At 39.6% G+C, this 12,764-nt stretch overlaps 1 long non-coding RNA gene across 1 annotated transcript in view; it reads right to left on the minus strand.

Annotated features, from left to right (window-relative positions):
* LOC132541757 (uncharacterized) overlaps positions 1–1,946 on the minus strand; it is an 84,042-nt gene extending 82,096 nt beyond the window's left edge. Inside the window, exon 1 of the long non-coding RNA XR_009552855.1 lies at positions 1,839–1,946. This is a non-coding gene — a long non-coding RNA (uncharacterized LOC132541757). The remainder of the gene's footprint in view (positions 1–1,838) is intronic.
* Positions 1,947–12,764: the final 10,818 nt, after the last annotated feature.

Below are 12,764 nucleotides of genomic sequence, written 5' to 3' on the forward strand. Positions count from 1 at the left end.
ATTGCAGTGGGGAGAGTGAGGATTCAGAACTCTGGTGGTAGGAATGATGTGATTTCAAATCCCCATCAACATGTAATTCTGTAATATAAAAATTAAAGAATTAAGTCTCCTGGGAGTATTGGAATCCTTCAAGCTCAAAGCTACAGAGAAGCTGAGGGCAGAAGAAGGAGAAGGAGGAGGAAGAAGAGGAGGAGAAGGAGGAGGAAGAGGAGGAGGAGGATTTCAGCTTTGTGCCTAGCATTTAAGTCCCTCCTTGCATGGTTCCTGCCAATATCTTTAGCGCTATCCTTTTTCATATTATTTCCTAGCCACAATGAACTGCCTGTTACACACAAAGCTGTCAGTTACCTTCATGTATTAGCCTATAGCATCCTTTCCACACAGCCCTCAGCCTAGACTAGCTTCTCTTCCCATGAATTCTCACAGTAACATGGTCTTAACTATCCCTTTTTGAATTATTTCTTAACTTATCTGTCTAGTCCACAAGACTGGGAACTAAATTCATAAAGGCCAGGGCCATACCATCAGCTTCATTTTTTTTTCTCTCTCTCAATTCCCACTGGGAATAGACACAAATAAATGATTGTTACACAGAGCCATGCGCTCCCCAGATGCTAAGAAGTTTCTGGCAGTGATTGTGTTTAATCCATAATAACATAACAATAATAACAATAGCTAAATATTTTTAGCATTTACTATGGATCAGAGAGTTTGCAGGCATTATTAGTTCATTTAATCCTCACCACAGTCTCAAGAGATATTATTATTATTATTACTCTGATTTGTGGCTAGGAAACAAGATTTAGAGAGGTCAAATAACTTACCCACATCATTCAGCTAGCATGTGGTGAAGTCAGACACAAGTTTTCCCTCTGGAATCATATAGGCATTATTAGCTCACTTAATCCTCATTTAAAGTAGCCTGCAGGCTCCAACTCTAGGTAATCCCTATGGAGATACGATTATTTCACCTAGTGTCAGGTTTAAGAATAGGAACAGAGGGCTGGAAATATCAGATAGTTCACCTGTAAAGGTGTCTGCCTTGCCATGTGTAAGTCCTAGGTTTGAGCCCAACCCCCACTATGTTGGGAAAAGCTTTGTTACTGTAATATCTGCATCTATCTCTCCCCTCTTCTATCTAAAAAAGTTGGCCTAGAGCAGAGAAGCCCCTTCACTGAAGAAGGAGATAAGAAGAAAGAGGAGGAGGAGAAAGAGGAGGAGGAGAACATCTGGAGGGAGAAAGGGAGGAAGTGGGAGGAGAACACTATGTCTGGCTATATCGGCTAATGCTGTGCACTAGGCAGCCTCTCAGCCTCTCTCATAGGAATAGTCTATACTCACTAGCAATGAAGAGAGGGATAGAATGAAGGATTCAAAGCCAGGTGTTTTCACACCATGCCCATTGGACATGCAACTTCCCCACTGAAATCACCTCCATGACAACAGGATGGCTTGGAGTCTGTTCTTCATTGGTGAGGTTGTCAACAAGTATACTTTGCTCTATAAATATCTGGGGAAGTACTAATGATGTGAGCTTTCTTACTGCAGGATATGTCAGGGCTCTTAACATGCCAGTGTGCCTTGAAAAAAAAAAAAAGATATAGTCTCCCAAACTCACTGAACCACAGAGCATTTCATTTCCTCAGGCATTGCCTAAACTAGCAGTCCACAGAGCACACTCTGGCAACTATTAATTCCTCACTCCCATCCCTCCAGAGGCCTGGCTGCATTCATAAACCAGATTCTTTCCAGTGTATTTTCCTCTCTGCCCAAGTTAGCTCAGGTCAGTTTCCACTATTTGCAATAGCAGACATTGACTGAGACGTGCCCCCACTTACCCTTCAGGAAGGACAAGTCTCTGGAGCCTGCTGGGATTTACACTCAAAAGAGGAACATATGAGGAGGGCTTAGGAAGACTCAGTCATCCAGATATGGCCACACAGCTTTTGTTGAGACTCACCACTGAGGGGCCTTCCTTGAGAACAGCATACTAAAATGCTCATAGTTCTTTGTGTGTGTGTGTTTGTTTCCAATTTCCTCCCTGATGAGAAATTTACCATTTGGGGACAAATGGAACTACATGGCATATGCTTCTGGATTCCTGTGGCTGAGTTCATGTCCTCTTGGCCTTTCTATCTTGTTTCTGGATATTACAAAGAGTTTCCCTTCCTCTGGGAAGTTAAAAAAGGAAATCATGTGTCCCTGCCCCATAATTCACCCCAACTGTGACACATATACACACATTCACCTTACTCCTGCTTAATTGCACCTGTGTATTACTGAGACTGACAGAGGCAGGTGGGGCAGTGATGGAATGGGATACTGTCATTCCTTTACCACTGGACATTCTATGTTGATCTCTTGGAGAACCAGAAGTCCTGGCTTCCAAAGTATTCCTCACCATGTCCCTTCCATCCTGCCCAAAGTAAACTGAAGTTCTGTTCCATTTTATGACTTGGTCTATTTAGACTATGAGTGAGGTTTATTGTCATCAAAATGGCAACTGAGAAATTCAATGGTGAGAGTGACAAGGATGGGCAAATGGTACTGGGTTTCTCCGACCCTCCTGAAATCTATCCTCTGTCTGAACCACACAAAACAGCTAGTGGAAAAGGGAGGGATGGAATTAAAGAGAACTAGATCCTGTCATCTCACCTGGGAGAAGAGATCCAGGAAGTGAAAGCTGTACATTCCTACATTCCCCACATCACACCTGTGTCTCTCTACACCTATATCTCTGCATGTCACCTTGCCATGAATCACCACCATATGTGAAAACCTCTGTTCCTTGAGACTCATACTACCTGGCTACAGTACCTCCACCACACACACACACACACACACACAAACACAAACACATATACACACACATAAACACATATACACACATACACACACATAACACACATACACAGACACACACATACACACAAACACATACACACATAAACACATATACACATATACACACATGTACACACATACACATACACACAAACACACACACACATCTAAGTCATCCATTAGCCTTCCAGCCTTTCCCTAAGTTTGTAAAAGATTTTGGCAATAGACAGAGGTTGAAAAATAAGAACAAAAGGGAGAACACAAAGCATAACTTGGACTAGATTTGATGTATTGCACCAAAGTAAAGAACTCTGGGGTGTGGAAGGAAGGTGTTCAGGTCCTAGAACATGATGGCAGAGGAGGACTTAGGTGTGGAGTTAAGAGTGTTATGTGGAAAACTAAGAAATGTTATACATGTACCATCTACTGTATTTCACTGTCAACTATAAACCATTAATCACCCCAATAAAGAAAAATTACTTTGGCACAAGGGGTCACAGCCATCACCTCCACCCACACTTCACTATAGTGACTTCAGTTCCCATGTGGATATCCCATTCAACATCCTGGGTACTCAGCTCCTTATTTTTACCAATAAAGACCTTTTCCTTCTCCCCACTGCAGCCACCCACATCTCTGACTGCACTCAGGACATGCCATCATCTGGGACCGACCTGCTTTTGCTACTCTGAAATCATAAATGCAGGTCAAATGATTCTATTTGTCCTTTTTTTTTTGTGGCAAAACACACATAACATAAATTTACCATCCTGAACATGTTTAACTGTATAGCTCACTGCATTTATAGTGTCCAACCACTATTCATTTGCAGAACTCTTGCATAACCAAAGCCCTGCCTTTACTAAACATCAGGGCGCCATCCCTTCCTCCCACTGGTCCCTTGCAACATGAGAGATTACAGCTATGATTTTCACTATTCTAAGAGGAATCAAACAGAATTTGTCTTTCTGAAATTGGGCTACTTTACTGAGCACAATATCCTCAAGGCTGATCCACGTAATAGAATGTGTCTGAAATTTCTGCCTAATTTTAAGACTGAATAATGGTTCAATGTTTTACTAATCTAATTATTTGTTGGTGGACACTTGAATTTCTTGTGTTTTAGTGATTGTGAATAATTCTACTATTTGAATAGCTCTTTTTGTTAATTGCTCCTTTAAACTCTGACTTCAATGGGGGAGTGCATATGCTCAGAAGTAGAATTTGGTGTCACATGGTAAGTTTATTTATAATTTTTTAAAGAACAGTCAAACCATTTTTATGCTTAGTGCTATGTGTACTTAACCAGGTGTGCCACTGCCTGGCCCCCTCAAACTGTTTTACATAGTGGGTACACCATTTTACATTTCTAACAACTGTTCAGAGTTGTTAATTTCTTCACAAACTCATATCCCTTGTGTTGCATTTTTGTTGTTGTTATTTTTTACTTTTGAAAAACAGCTATTCTGTTGGGTGTGAGGTGGTATCTGATTATGGTTTTTCTTTACATCTCTCTAGTGATCAGTGATGCTGAGCATCTTTTCATGTGCCCAGTTTTATCTTTCTTATGAAGAAAAAATATCTACTCAACTTATTCTTCCATCTCTGAATAGGGTTTTTGAATTTTTTGTTGTTGTTACTGTTGTACTTTGTATTCTGTATATTAATCTTATTGGGTACGTGACTTGTAAATATTTTCTGTCAGTAAATTGTCTTGTTACTCTGCTGAGGAACAGTAGCATCTTTTAATGTATTTTTATTTTATTTTACAGAGTCAAGACCTCACACTTATACAATTTCACCACCCTGGGTTGCTTTTTCACTCAAATCAAAAAAGACAAAGAATGTGAGAGATACCATGACCCCAAATCTTCCTCCAGTGACATAGTACCTCCCACTTGGTTCTAGGGCTCGAGCCTGGATTACATGCACCACAAGGCACACATCCCATCTGGTAAGCTATCTTTCTAGTTCTTAACTTTTATAAAATTCAACTTATCTGTTTGTTTGTTTGTTGTTTTTTCAACTTATCTGTTTGTTTGCCTTTGACAGCATGCCCAAGAAATCACTGTCAAGTCTAACGTCATTAATTCTTGACCTCTGTTTTCTTCTTCTAAGAAATTTTTAGTTTTGAATCTCCCACTTAAGTCTAGTATTATGTTAGGTTAGTATTTAACTTGACTATTTTTCATGCAGATACCTACTTTACCCAATAACATTGGTTGAAAACACTTATTTCATTTCCTCATTATATGGCTTTGGACCCTGTCACAAACCATTTCACCATACATGTAAGACTCTGGGGGCTTTCTACTCTATTCCATTTATCAATATGTCTATTATGCCAGCACCGCATTGCTTTGATTATGGTTGCTTTGTAGTAAGTTTCAAAATCAAGATAGACTACTACTTTTTTTAAAAAATGATTTATTTATGAGAAAGACAGGAGGAGAGAGAAAGACCCAGACTTCACTCTGGCACATGTACTGCCAGGGATCAAACTCAGGACCTCATGCTTGAGAGTCCAGACCTTTATTACTACGCCATGTCCCAAACCACATACATTTTTTTATATACTGTTTTGACTATTTGTGATCCCTTGAGGTTCCATGTGTATTTTAGGTTGGTGTCTATTTCAGGTGGGTGGAGGAGAGATATTTGGGATTTTGACAGAGATTTCCTGGATCCTATAGAGAAAATTCGAATAGCATGGACATCGTGGCAATATAGGATCATAAGATTCCAATCTATAAATATGAGACTTTTTTTCCATGCAACTATTTGTAGCTATCATGTTACAAGTTCTTCAGCTTTGAACTAGGCTAATTCTAAGGTATTTTTATGCTGTTATAAGTGGAATGTTTTCTTAATTTCCTATCTAGGTTGTTCCTATTTTTTATTGGTTGATCTATTTTTAATTTTTCTTTATTGGGGGATTAATGGCATACAGTTGACAGTAAAATACAATATTTTGTACATGCATAACATTTCCACATGACAGTATAACCCCATAAGGTCTTCCCCTGCCATCATGTTCCAGGACCTGAGGCCCCCCCCCACACACACACACACACCCAAGAGTCTTTTATTTTGGTGAAATACACCAAATCCAGTCCAAGTTCTACTTAGTGATCACTTACACCAGAGTCTTTTACTTTGGTGCAATACATCAACTCCAGTCCAGGTTCTGCTTAGCATTTTCTCTTCTGATCTTGTTTTTCAACTTCTGCCTGTGAGTGAGATAATCCCACATTCATCCTTTTGTTTATGACTTATTTCACTTAACATGATTTCTTCAAGCTCTATTCAAGATGGGCTGAAAATGGTGAAGTCACCATTTTTAATAGCTGAGCAATATCCCATTGTGTATATATCCCACAACATGCTCAGCCACTCATCTGTTGTTGGACACCTGGGTTGCTTCCAGGTTTTGGCTATTACAAATTGTGCTGCTATGAACATGGGTATAAACAAATCTTTTGGGATGGATATGTTTGGTTCCTTAGGATATATCCCAAGGAGAGGAATTGCAGGGTCATAGGGTAGGTCCATTTCTAGTCTTCTGAGAGTTCTCCAGACTGCTCTCCACAGAGGTTGACATTCCCACTAGCAGTGTAGGAGGGTTCTTTTGTCCTCACAAACTCTCCAGCATTTGTTGCTGTTACTTTTTCTGAAGTATGACATTCTCACAGGGGTGAAGTGGTATCTCATTGTTGTCTTTATTTGCATTTCTCTGACAATCAGTGACTTGGAACATTTTTTCATATGTTTCTTGGCCTTTTGGATCTCTTCTGTGGTGAATATTCTATCCATGTCCTCTCCCCATTTTTGAATGGGGTCATTTGTTTGCTTGTTGTTGAGTTTGGCAAGCTCTTTATATATTTTGGTTATTAAACTCTTACCTGATTATGGCCTGTAAAGATCTTCTTCCCTTCTGTGAGGGTTCTTTTTGTTTGATTATTGGTTTCTTTTGCCGTGCAGAAGCTCTTTAATTTGATTGGTTTATTCTTGCCTTAGTTTTTTTGTAATTGGATTTGTTTCATTGAAGATGTCTTTAAAATTTATGCAGAAAAGAGTTCTGCCAATATTTTCCTCTAAGTATCTGATAGTTTGTGGTCTAACATCTAAGTCCTTGATCCACTTGGAATTTACTTTTGTGTTTGGTGAAATAGAGTGGTTAAGTTTCATTCTTCTTCATATTTCAACCCAATTTTTCCAACATCATTTGTTGAAGAGACCCCCCTTTCCCCATTTAATATATGGGCACTTTTATCAAAGATTAGATGTCCATAGGTGTGGGGGCTTACTTCTGGGCTCTCAATTCTATTCCACTAGTCAGTGTGTCTATATTCCAGTACCAAGCAGTTTTGATGACAATGGCCCTATAATACAATTTGATATCTGGGAGTGTGATGCCTCCTAGTTCTGTTCTTTCATCTCAAAATTGTTATGGCAATTCTTGGTCCTTTCCAGTTCCAAATAAACATTTGTGGCTTTTGTTTTATTCTTCTAAAAAAATTGGATGGGATCTTGATCGGAATTGCATTAAATTTGTATATGGTTCTGGGTGGTATAATCTTTTTTTAAAAAATTTTATTTATAAGAAGGAAACACTGACAGAAAAACCATAGGATAAGAGGGGTACAATTCCACACAATACCTGCCACCAGAACTCTGTATCCCATCCCCTCCCCTGATAGCTTTCCTATTCTTTAACCCTCTGGGAGTATGGACCCAAGGTAGGATGCAGAAGGTGAAAGATCTGGCTTCCGTAATTGCTTCCCCACTGAACATAGTCAGTGACAGGCCAATCCATACTCCCAGCCTGTCTCTCTCTTTCCCTAGTGGGGCAGGGCTCTGGGGAAGCGTGGCTCTAGGACACATTGGTGTATATTGGTGTATATTCTTTTTTATGATGTTAATTCTTCCAACCCATGAACATGGAATATCTTTCCACTTCTTTGTATATTTTCTATTTCCTTGAATAGTGACTCATAATTTTCAGTACATAAGTCTTTTACTTCTTTTATTAGGTTTATTCTGAGATATTATAACTGATCTTTGTGTATTAACTTCATCAGCTTTGTTCTACCAACTTAAGCAAAATCTTCTGGATGTTTATATATGTGACTGACATCACTTTTATATAGAACTTACTTATTGTTCCTTTCTGATTTTCATACAATTTATTTTTTTTACTTGTCTAATTGCTGTGATTTAAACTTCTAGTACTACACTGAATAGAAGTGGTGAATGTAACAGTATTGTTTTATTCCTGATCTTAAGAGGTAAACCTTTTAGTCTTTCATCATTGAATATACATTCACTAGGTTTCTTCAGATATATTATAGGATAAGTTAGTTTTCTCCTGTTGCTAATTTGTTGAGCATCTCTAATCATGAAAGATTGTTAAACTTTGTTAATTGCTTTTTCTGTGTCAATGAAGATGATCACGTATTTTTTCATCATTCAGTTAATAAGGTTACATTGATTGATTTTCATATGTTGAATCATCCTTGCACTCCAAAGAATAAATCCCACTTGGTCCTGGTGCATAACCCTCTCAATATGTTGAAGAATTTGGTTTGTTAATATCTTATTTAGAATTTTTTATCACTGTTCACAAGGAGACCAGTCTACTTTTGTGCTTTTACTAGTTATTTAATAATGTTTTATGATATTATAAGATTGTAGAGTATGTGCAGTTTCATACTACATCCACCACCAAAGTTCTGTGACTCTCCCCACCCACTACCATCACTAGCCCCATAGACACTATAGTTTTCACAAAATCTTAAGACACAGTTTGGAGATTTTTTTTTTTTTTTTGCAAATACCTACTTACATACATGAGCAGAAATTGAGAACAGTACATAGTTCATTGAGCATTTCCAATTCTTCTGCATGTCTCACAAAACTCTAGAAAGATGTTTAACCTCATAGCTACCTATCTTTTCTTGAATCACCTGTCGACATTCTACTAAACTGTCTCCTTCTAGGTCATTTGCATTTTCTACCCAGTGAGGTTTCCATGGTTCATGATTTCATGCATTCTCTATCAATATTATTTACTTATTGCTTCATCAAAGCCAAAGCCCAAATATTTCATTCTCTGCTGTGTTCAATTCCATCCTGGGGACACTGAGCACAATCAGAAAAAAATCATATGCCAACCATGGTTATTGCACGGTAGTGAGTTCGAAGTTTGAATTAATCTCATTATCCTGGATCTCTTTTTTTTTTTTATTGTTACCAGGGATATCACCAGGGCTCAGGGCCAACACTGCAAGTCCACCACTCCCAGTGGCTATTTGTGCAATTTTTTTCTTTCTATTTTATTTGACAGGAAAGAGAAATTGAGATGGAAGAGAAATAGAAAGGACGGAGGGGAGAGAGAGAGAGAGATAGACAGAGAGAGAGAGAGACCTGCAAACCTGCTTCACCACTTGCGATAAATCTCTGCATCTTCACCCTACAAGTGGAGAGTGTGGGATTGAAACCAGGTCTTTGCACATGTTGCTATGTTTGCTTTACTGGATGCTCCACTGTCTGGCCCCTGAAGCCAGTCATTTTCTTCTTTCTCTTCTCACAAACACTTTAAAATCATGCAGTCATCTCCTACTCCACCAAGAACCATCTTGTCTAAAGAGACAGCCTCATTTCCTTTACTATCTATAAGTCAAACAATTCCCTTCCTGGTCTAATTTGTTCTTCCTTAACACCACCCTTGCTTTACTGTTTCCTTTGTCAATTATAAAGGTGTCTCTCTGTAGAAAATTAATTCTATCCCATACTTTGAATTCCAACCCCACTGACTTTTAAAGAAACAAAATAACACTTTCTTGATGAACCCAGTATTAGCCAAACTACAAAGAGCTTCCCATGACCAATGAACATTGACTAAGAGTATTCAAAACCTTATGTATTCCTACCACAGTAGATCTGGCCTGATCATGTGTAACTAAGAGAATGCAATAGAATACATTTTCTCATATAATTCTCTACATATATATTATAGGTAAAAAAAAAAAACTTATATACATGCATTGAACTTATTCTACTTTACAAGTATGAGGCAGATACAGTTTTTTTTCTAGACTGTTCCCTTGTTGATCCAATCCTATTTATTGAGAAGACTTATTTTATCGCTCCAACTGAAATACCATATTTACCTTAGACTAAATTCTCATGTATAATTCTTGTCATTGTATGTGGTTCCACTGAATTGCAAAGTACCATCCTAATGTAAACTATCTAATGTAACACAGTTTTATAACACAGTTTAATTTCTGATTGGTCTACTCCTTCTTCTTAACTATTAATTGTTGTTTAAATTCTCGGTGACAGTATGCCAGACTAGCTTCGCGGCAATAGACAGATGACCAGGGACACGCAGCTGAGCAGAGAAACAGTACTTCTTTATTCACGAGCAAACAGTTCAAAAAACTAATCTAATCTAATCACCACACAATTCTGTCCTACATCTTTCTCCTTCAGTGGCAGCATCCAGAACCCAGGAAGTACGTGGGATAGGGGGCAGGGAGAACGGAGAAGCGTGAATAGGCAAAGACTAAACCAAAATCTCTCGGAGGCAGGGGGAGTGAGACCAAACCAATGTAACAGAATGACCATGTAAATAGACCGACCACAACGTCAAGCAATGTAACAGAAGGGATCCCAGAAGCAGAACTAGAAGCATACCAACAATTCCCCCTTTTCTTTTTAACTAATTGACCATAGTATCAGGAGTGTGGGGTGAACAGAAACCGATATCAAACAGGCATTTTTTTTAAAAAAAAGAGAAACTAGCACAAACATGGAGGAACAAGTAAGCAAGCAACAAGAACCGGTGTGATGCCAAGGGAAGGCCTGAGGGGAGCGTTTTTGCCTCTGTGGGCAAGGCTTATCAGCTAAAGAACATTTTCTGCCTCTGTGGGCTTCTCTTGCCTCTGGGGTATTTCTTACCTCGACGGGTGTTTCTTGCCTCTGTGGGCATTGCCTAGTAAGGAGCGAGGGTATTGCCTATAGAGTCCCAAGGCAGCTGGCTGCAGTCAGTCTTTGAGAAACCCAGCAGCGTAATGGGAAGCTGCTATAAAATTGTGCAAAATGTCCAAGAGGTGTACCAGTGAGTCCGATAGAAGTGCCGGTCCAAAGCAGATGTCCATGGAAGAATGCCAGGGGGTGGAACATTGCATGAGGAAGGTCAGCTACTGGAATTCCACTTTTCTGTAGAGAACTTGACAGCTGCAATTTACTTACTTATGAAACAAAACTTGTAGCAGGTTAGAAGTTTACCACAATTGACAACTCGATGATTATAATTGGTTTAGGTATCTGTATAAATTTGGATGGTCTTTTTCATTTTATTTTAAGTCTCCTTAACCAATTTAAGCGCAATAAAATGTGGTAAGGGAAAGAACCACTGCTAGAGCCTCAGGCATGAGAATCATTAGCATAACCATTGTGCAATCTATCTTACACCTGGGCTGGTTCTAACTCTAAATGAGAAGGTATTTGAGAGCTTTACATATCAATAACGTCTTATTTAACCTTTTGTTACACGCGTACAAGATGGAGACACACCCTAAGTGTGCACAGGCCTCCTAGATGAAATTAGCCAAAATATATTGATTTTTAACTAATTTTTACCTCAGACTTTAAATGTAAGTTAATTTTACCTTTATGAGAATTATGTTGGAAACTTTTTTCATTTAACTTTGCCTGGTAAGAATGTAGCCTTAAATTTACATTTCTAACCTTAAAGTTAATGTTTACCAAACTTCAAACACACACATAAACATGGTCTTTAAGGAGAAAAACTTTTGTTATGAAGACATGTCATTTTAAACACGAGTTTAGATCTGCACTGTCTTAGTTGTTTGGGGGGGTGCGTTGTCCGGCAGCTGTGTATTCTAGCTCCTCTGCCTTCAGAGCCAAGCTGGGGATCTCGGCCAGGGGGCCCAGTCCTGGCAGGGAGCCCGCAGTCTCCGGGTGGTCTGGGATCTGCCCAGACTTCATAGCAGGAGGGTGGGTGGGCCGGCCGTGCAGAAGGTGCGGGCCGAGGTGCCCCGGGGCAGCAGCCAGCATGGGCTGCAGCTCTGCCCACCATGCCTGCCGCCCTGCTCCCAGTGGCTGAGCAGCGCGGAGGGAGTCTGGGCCCAGCACCCCACATCACACAGCAGCGAATAGGCTCCGTTGGGCCTGCAGTGGGTGGAAACCAAAATGTGGCCCATAGCGAAATGTTCCAGAGACAGAGAAACTGTCTCATGAAGAAGAGTAGAGGCTTTTAGAAACCTCTCCATACATAGAAAGGCAGGCCATTGTGGCTTTAGTTATCTGATCTTCTTTGGTCTGTTGCATGTGTGTGGAGCTGAAATTCTTGTCCCTGTTCAGGGCGCCATTATGTTGTTTTCTTCGGGCTGGCTTCACAGGAAGGTAACAGATGACCAGGGACACACGGCTGACCTGAAAACGCAGTTTAATCTTTATTTACGAGTGGGCAAGCAGTCCAACAACTTAATCACCACACAATGTGCTCCTCCATCTCTCTCCTCCGGTCACAGCGCCAGGAACCAAGGAAGTATATAGGATAGGGGGTGGGAGAAGGGAGAAGTGCGAATAGGCAAAGACTAAACCAAAATCTCTTGGAGGCAGGGGGAGTGAGACCAAACCAATGTAACAGAATGACCATGTAAATAGACCACAATGTCAAGCAATGTAACAGAAGGGATCCCAGAAGCAGAACTAGAAGCATACCAACAATTATGTTTGGGTTTTTTTTTTTTTTTTCATAAATTCGTGACTCTTTTTGCTCTCAAGAAGTAAAAAGAATATGAGATTTTATCTGTTCATAAGCCAATAACTTAGCCTGCCTTGTTTCCTCATGCCAGCAAAAGATGTGAGTCTCAAGGGTCAGAGAA

This window comes from Erinaceus europaeus, chromosome 1 (genome assembly GCF_950295315.1).
Source record: "Erinaceus europaeus chromosome 1, mEriEur2.1, whole genome shotgun sequence".
NCBI classification, from domain to species: domain Eukaryota; kingdom Metazoa; phylum Chordata; class Mammalia; order Eulipotyphla; family Erinaceidae; genus Erinaceus; species Erinaceus europaeus.